General features: G+C 33.5%; 1 protein-coding gene across 1 annotated transcript in view; it reads left to right on the forward strand.

Annotated features, from left to right (window-relative positions):
* NIPBL (NIPBL, cohesin loading factor) overlaps positions 1-7,583 on the forward strand; it is a 158,308-nt gene continuing 150,725 nt past the window's right edge. The window contains exon 1 of the mRNA XM_017823616.1: positions 1-53. The gene's annotated coding sequence lies outside the window, so the exon portion shown is untranslated. The remainder of the gene's footprint in view (positions 54-7,583) is intronic.

Genomic DNA, 7,583 nt, shown 5'->3' on the forward strand with positions numbered 1-7,583 from the left:
ATATAGAAATCTCTGAACTGCTTTTAGAAGAGGGTAAAGCTTGTAGAGGCCTGGTAAGAAAATCTTCATTTAAATATACACAATTTTATTGTTGGGAGGGAAGATTATTAAAGGAGTGAGAAGGAGGAAGAAGATGTAACTGTTGATCAGTTTGATAGATCTTGAATATTCAACTGTTATGTGGTTTTATACTGACTTCATAACACCATGAAGGTCATCAGATTGATATGTAATACAGTGTTCATCATAATGAAACAAACCCTCACAGAGAGGCTATCAAATACGTGTGTGACACTCCTTCTCCCATAGGCCTTATAATATTTTTGAGTTAATCATCAACGACATAGGAACACTAAGCATTTTTCTTATTTTTCATGTTCTAGTTGGTATTAATGAGAAGATGTAGAAAATAAGGTGACCATAAGAATGTCATGACTAACTGTAAAATAAGGCTTGATACTTCCCATTCAAAATTCAAATGGACTAGAAAAAGCTGCATTTACCCTTATAAATCTAGTTTTTAAAAATGAAACAAACTGCCTAGACTTCTATTACTAATTGTTTAGGTGACCACTTTTTCATTCTTAAGGAAAGCTCAGATGTGGATAACGTGTCTGCTTAGCATGTCCCTGGGCTGTACAGTCAACTTCAGTACTTCTGAAGATTATGAGGCAACATCCAAGTTTAACAGTGTGCTTAGTTGTTTCCAGACAATCATAAAAACAGCACAACATTGACATTTTAAATAAAATAAATATTTTATTTTTTTATTTATTTTATTTTTATATTTTTATTTTATTATTTTATTTTTTTATTTTTATTTTAGTGGTCTAAGTGAAGTTTCTCAAATTAAGTGGGAAAAAATGAAAAAGGAAAGATATTTTTAGGTCTGCAGATAAATAACATTTTTTATGAAAGTTTTTCATGTAAGTACTTTTTATGCTATACTATAAATAGAAATTTTATAAGCATGGCTTTCACAAGCAATCTCTTTAGCAACAGATTGTCCCTATTTAACTGAACTTTTTATCCAAAAATTATTCGATCACAAATACTTTTTCTATAGTACTAAAATTATGTACCCACAAAAGAGAGTTTTTCATTCATTATCTACTCACAGTACATTCTTCTTTTGCCTCTATGGGCGTTTGGCTATTCCATAAACACAATGAAGAGGAAAAAAAATAAAACCAGTAAGATAGAGGCTTACGCTAAAATTTCTTTTCTAAAAAGAGAAAACCAGCTTACAGAGGCATCCTTTTTAAGCCAGTCATTCTTTAAGAGGAACATGAAGAGGTTCACGTCTTCGATTATTTTTGCCAAGGAAGAAGAGTCAAAATAGGAAAATAAAAAAAATAAGGGCTTTTATATGCTGCCTCTATCTGTGGGAGCAAGAAAGAAGAAAACAATCCACAATATTAGGGAGAACTCAGTCTAATGGCAGAGAAAAGATAAACATTGCCTAAGGAAATGCAGGAGAAAAAAAGTACTTTGACTAGAAGAGAGTAATCACTAGTGTAGCCTGGAGTAAACAAAACACTGACTTTAATCTGCAAATGAGGGGAAACAGCAATGGAACCATGGAAGGTATGAAAATAATGAGTAAGTTTAGGCAAAAATCTAGCGAATGAAAGTATAAAACACGTTTTGTGGTGTATGTGGATATATTTTCCTGATGGGAAAATTAATATTTTGAATGCTGCCAAGTTATTTTAATTTATGCATCTATTTAGAACGCAACTGTCTTTAAAATTGGCAATGTATTCTTACCTGCCTTGACTTGAATGGCTAGTGCAGTGTTTCTGGTCAGAAAAAATATATGATGGCATCAGATGTTTGGATGCACTCTGTTTATGAAGATTGTGTATATGTTCTTTTCCTCTGAAACCACGTGAAAGTTTCACCTGAAGTCTCAGGTCACTTTTTGTTGATAGTCATCTTGAATCTCTCTTGCTCTGTTTTTCTTACAGCTACATTCCCAGCCATTGCTCAGGCCTGTGTATGGGTCTCTGCATCTTTTCTGCATTTTTTTTCTCACACACGCCTGTCCTCAAATATCCAACAAAACATGTGCCAACCACACGTGTCTTTGTTTTTGGTTGTAACGTGTACCCATGTTCTCGTGGAGGCTGTTCTTTTGTCAGAAAGTTAAACTTCTTCTTACAGTGATTTTGAAGAGCACTTTCTATGACAAATTGATGGAATATGTTTTATCTAACAGCAATTTTATGGATAACAGAGAATTGATCCCATGGAAAACATAGCATGGAAAACATATTAGCAAAAGCAGAGGTATACAGTTTGCAACCTCTTTAGGAGAGTCACTGTATCATCTCTCACATGAGTTCTTGCACTGGAATGCAGTCAACAGTAGAGAAAATTGGCAAACCTACAAAATGTTCAGTAATCATTCAAAACTGTAAATTAACATAAATTAAGAATGCTGTGCACACTAGTGGTCTTTCACTGTCATCAAGATTTTTAAATTATTTGTACTTTCCTATAAGCTTTAGAAAAACTGCTCATGCTTATCGTGTAATTTCTCCAGATATATACCTCTTAGGCCAGAGATTTCTATACTGTTTTTCTTTTGTGAGATCAACTACATTTACAAAACCTGAGGAAGTTGACTATGAATTTTAAAACAACGGGAGGATAAATACAGAAATTTAAACATCAACACTAGAATTTAAATATATCGCGATCCAGAAAAAATCACACCGTTTTAATGTGATTTTTAAGTTGTGTTTTTTTGAGAATTCCATGCTAATCATTCCTAAAAGGTATATTCTTCTTTCAGTCCTTTTTTTCTTTATTACAACCAAGTTGGATCACCTAGGCAGAGACATTTATTTCTATTTACTTGCAGCTTCTCTAGGTTAACAGCTCTGTTTTATGGACCACTTATTGTCCCTGTCAAAAGTTTAAACAAAAATTTTAAAAAGGCTTTGCCCTTCAGAATGTGCGGTATTACAACTCTGCAGTGACAAGTTTATACTGCTTTCTGGCTCACTAATGAAGCACCCACAAATCTTCTGAAGTCCTGACAAACCAGATGTACTGATATTTATCCCTGTGGCCATACTGAGAGAAGCAAATGTCCAGCACATGTCCAGTTAAAAAATGTAATAATATATATAATGGAACTTATGAGAGGAATACTCAGCATTCAGAACATCACCAATGATGTTTATTTATCCTTACTCCTTTCCCATTCTTATCTTAAAATCAATAAATTACACTTTAGAAGTAATTTTCATTACAAATTGATGTTTACAGCCATAAGCTACAGGAGTGCAGAAGTTGCTTGCCTTTATTTCATTTCTTGCACAATGTGTGTTTTCTCTTCCTGTTCTCACTGTAACATCCTTTCATAAGGGCCACAGGATGTCTAAAATAAAAAGGGACATCTGCTGCAGGTTACAGTGTGTATGACTTTTTAAAATGGCTTCACTTCACATGAACAAACATCTAACGATAGCCAAATTTCAATCAACTCTCTTTTGTAAGGTTTCTGGATAAAAAATCAGGTAATTAATTGCTTCAATAAAGAAATAATTGGAAATATGAATGTGATTTATCTCTAGATGGGGGACCACAGTTTCTTCTTACCTTTCTTTTGGCTAATCAATTCCAGGAGATTGCCAGAGGTGTGTTTGTAAAATGCAATGTAAATGAAACGTGCATGGACATTGGAAATAATTTGTCTAAAAATTGTGTTGTAAAGTGTTCAAACTAACCTTGGCACAGGCTTAAAGCATGCCAGTTAGCACTTTCCTAAACAATTCCTGTGCACAGTTTAGAAGTTAGTGTGAGTCAGGAACCATTCCCAATATGTGCATGTGACTATCCTGTTCTGAAGAATAGAAGGGTTTAATAATACAAGCATAAAACATTATGTGGTTACCAGCCCCAATGCCAGAGAACAGTCCCAGGCATGTTTAACCTGTTCTTTTATAGGTAGCTATTGAATCTTTTGGCTGAGGTAGTTAACACTTCAGTATCCGAAGAACAGAAAAGTTCTGCTTTCTTCCAAAGAAGCAGTTTTTTTAAAGGCCTGAGCCCAAGAAGCTTTTTTAACCTACATGATATAGATAAGCATATCTGTGTCTTATGTATTCTCTTTACTGGCAAGTTCATTAAAAATGGAGTGGCAAGGCATCTGAAGCATGTTATAATATTCTCAGATTACTTTAATCCATGCAAGTATGACTTTCCTCTTGTGCTGAATACAATGGTCCTTAATTTTCAGCTTCTGTCCTTTACCAGAAGATGAATGTCCACATTTACTTGCTGGCTTGTGAAGCTCTGTATTGATTTAGCTTTACATCTTAAAAAGTGGAGAGAAAAAAAAGCTTGAATGTTTTTATATTTATCTCTTAAAATTATCCACAGTGGCCCTCAACAGCCCCCTTATGTGAAATTGCACAGGATTTCTTATGTAGCTAACATGCAATACTGGAATGATACCCTCTTCCTTTCTGAAATTCAGCAATGGTGAATCAACAGGAAAGAGCCTAAGGAGCATCTTTGGCCAGATTTCAGATTGCTTGCTATGACAGTATGTAACTGATCATTTATCTTCCCTACAAAATTAAGGGATTTAACTTGTTAGGTCTGTTCTTATGGCCCTAACGTAACAATACCGGGACAGTCTACTTGTCCAGCAGTCTATCACTATATTTTATTTATTATGTATGTTTTATAGTCTGAATTATGTGTTTTACATTAACTTTATTCAGAATCCTTAGTGCCTTGCATAATCAAGAGCTTACTTCAACATTCAAGTGAAAGTACAAAAGTTTTGTCTTCTGTCTTTTGTTCCCCATGGAAACAATTATACATTTTAATAGATATACCTGCCATAAAATTCATATCCTATACAAATAGAAGCACATTCTTAACACGGTAGAGATAATGCAAGTTTGTCATTTAGAAAAAATGAGAAAGTATTATTTAATTTCATATTAAACTTTTTTTAGTAAATTAAGCTAAATAATTAGAAGAAGGAAAAAAATCACCTCCACCTGGCTTGTCAGGAAAAAAACCCTAAATCAGTAGTCCCCAAGAAGTTGTAAGCTTACAGCATGTCACCGTACAAATATTTTACTTCTAAGTCTCCCAGCTTCCTTGGCTTATTATTTAACCTGTACCACTGGAGGCCTCATGTATAGGTTGCTTACTTTGGACAATGAATATTTTCCAGTTAATCAATTACATGGTGCTATTATTTGCTCCTGTGAACTAAAGTCAATGCAAAGAACATAACTTTATATTAATTGTCATACAGAATACATTATTACATTCTTCCTGTGCACTGTTGTGGTCCAGCCTTAACACCAGATTCTAAATAATTTGAATACTTAAATTTAGGATGATGGCTAATGATTGCATTACTGTATTACCTTCAGATAACAAGCTCCCACTTTTTATAGGAAAGTTCTTTTTAATTATTGAGAAAATATAAAAAATATACAATCTTAATTTTAAAATTATTTTTACTGACATGTCATTTATTTCAAAAATCTATCTGGAAATACATACTACCTGTAAATTACTAAAATGTAAAGATAACAATGTTTGAGTATCCCATTAACAACTTAAAATGACAGGTACCTGAGTGTTATAATGGCCCTTAAAGAAATAGAAATGGAAAAGCACAATACATTTTACAGAAAAAAAAAATTCAAATTACAACAATAACATCTAAGAAAACAATCACATCTAAGTAAAAGTTGTATTTTTACTCCAGTATTACATGCTGTCCATAGTTTATGAAGCTGAATAACAACATGTAGCAGTCAGGGAAGTTTAACATCAGAATGAAGAGGGCAAGGAGGTCTCTTCTCTAATTTCAACAAATATTATCTTTGCATCTGGAAAGCTTATCTCAGTATGCAGTTGTAAACAGCAGCAAGAGGCAAACCTACAGCTTTCCATATACTTTGTGAAAATTGCTTGAGAAATATGTTTTAAAAACAATTTTTAATTTCTGCCTTTTGAATTAGAATACTCTTTGAAGAACAAGAAGCCAGTTTCAGAATAACAGATTGTGTAAACAGCTTAAATTTATGGGAACACAGTCATTGGTTTGGGGCAAAAGGCACATTCTCCCTTGACATCAAAAGGAGCAGGATTAGGTTCTAAAGCTTTACCCTGAAACTTGCAGTCCATTTTCTGGACAATATAGATGTGGATTTGTCAGGGGAATTCAGGGAGCTCTGCCCTCCTCCACACTGCGACCAGCTTTGTTCAGGCAGCGTGTGCTCCTCAGCGTGCCACAGTCAGGGCTGCATGACTGCATAGCTCCTCCCATATAGATTAGGACTATCCCCACCCCATGACTAAGGCCTGGAGCAGAAATAAGGTTTTTAAAGGATCTTACAAGAGTTTTCAGGTAATCTGAAATACTTGATTTATCACTTTTTCTGGCCATTTCAGGCATAATGAGATGAACCCTGTGCATACTGAAGTATTTTTAGGAACATAGTGAGCCTCCATTCTGCAATAAATTGCTGTGAGTGGGCTTTTGAAGAGAAATAAAAGGAGCCACTTGTCTAAATGCAGTCAAAGAATTTGATTTTTCATTTTAAAAGGTAGATTAGAGTAATATCTAATGGAATAAAAAATATTTAATTTTCTTTAAGGAAAAAACAATCCTGATTTGGACATATGTGTCACACATGACCTTCTAAAAGAACTAATGGCTTGAAGTAGTTGTTTTCATGTGTAGATAATACAACGTAGTACTCAGATAAAATAGCCATTTCTACAAATTCTTTTAGTTGAACAGTATTATAAAGCATAAAATGGTCCAGTGACACTCTCACTGAAACTGTAGTCAAATAGGTGTCGTCTCTTAGTTACCATAATGTTTGTACTGTCTAAATCATGTTTGGCATTTGAAAATTAAAATTTTAGTATTTATATTTTATTCACATATTAATTTACCCATTGAGAAAAAATAATTATATAAATAAATTACTAAAATCACAGAAAGACTCCATCAACATGAATTGGTAACAATCAGTTAGAAGTAGATTGAAGTAGTATTCCTGGGCTAACTTTTTAATTTTAGAATTACATTTTCCTGAGAATTCATAGATATATAAAGACACACATATAGGGGTATGTGAACTCCAGATAGGTAGTTCATTAAATTTAATTTGTTACCAAGAGAAGGTAAATAGTTTCCCCCTTGAGTTACAGAGTTGCAACATATTAAATTAAGTGCAAAGACCTAAGAACACACACACTTCATTTACAAAGCAACTATTTCCCTTTATTTCACATGGATAACTTCAAGTTGTAAATGCATAAACGATTATAAGATTGGGGCCTTTTATATTAACAGGAACAAAGGTATGGAATAGATTTTTTTCAGAGCTCAGTTTACTCTGTCTCCATTAATATGAGCCAGCAGATATTAGTATTTCTGGTACTTAATTACCATATTCTCTAGTGCCATATTCATTTATGCACTCTCAAACAAAAACACATACGCTTGTAAAACGAACTTTGATTCATCCAAAATTAAGAATTTAGTAGCAGTTTAAGCTTGAGAGGCATTTAAAATCTGTACT

The sequence above is a fragment of the Lepidothrix coronata genome, unplaced genomic scaffold (assembly GCF_001604755.1).
Source record: "Lepidothrix coronata isolate B3197 unplaced genomic scaffold, Lepidothrix_coronata-1.0 Scaffold104, whole genome shotgun sequence".
Taxonomy (NCBI): domain Eukaryota; kingdom Metazoa; phylum Chordata; class Aves; order Passeriformes; family Pipridae; genus Lepidothrix; species Lepidothrix coronata.